Here is a 586-nt window from a genome sequence, read left to right on the forward strand (position 1 = left end):
GGCAAAGTCTTTAATTTCGTATCACTCTTTTTCTTTTTCTTTAATTTTTTTTCTATATTATTTAATAACAATTGTGTTGGAAATTAGTTTTTCTTTTGTAATAAATCTATCGAATAGCTGTCAAACACTAATTTACAGTGCATTCGTTCAGATTCTTGGAAAACTATTGAGAGTGTGAAATCGATCGAGTGAAAAAGACACCTTGCTAATTATCAACGAGCTAATTGACTGACAGGGAGGTGAATAGAGATCTCTTGCATGGTATAATTTCGACTCGATCAACATAGATTCCACGTAGTTAGAATCTTAAAGTTATGTTTAAAGTAGGTTGGACCCTGCAGAAAGCTTGATAATATTTAGCAGAAGCTTTGTTGATTCAAATACATGAATTATTGAACAAAAAAAGGTAAACACTTATAACGATTTTTATGATGATCTTGTTCTTCATATTTATTGTCGGAAGAATGTTATGGATCGAACAATCCTTCATTATTCACGAACCAAATTCCATTCGGTAGTGGATGTTCCTTCTCCGGAGAAATTTTCATAAGACACGCAGTCTTCAAAAAAATCCTGCAGTGTTTCC

Source organism: Curcuma longa, chromosome 4 (genome assembly GCF_044706935.1).
Source record: "Curcuma longa cultivar G26 ecotype Majalengka, Jawa Barat chromosome 4, ITB_CL_G26_1.1, whole genome shotgun sequence".
Lineage (NCBI taxonomy): Eukaryota > Viridiplantae > Streptophyta > Magnoliopsida > Zingiberales > Zingiberaceae > Curcuma > Curcuma longa.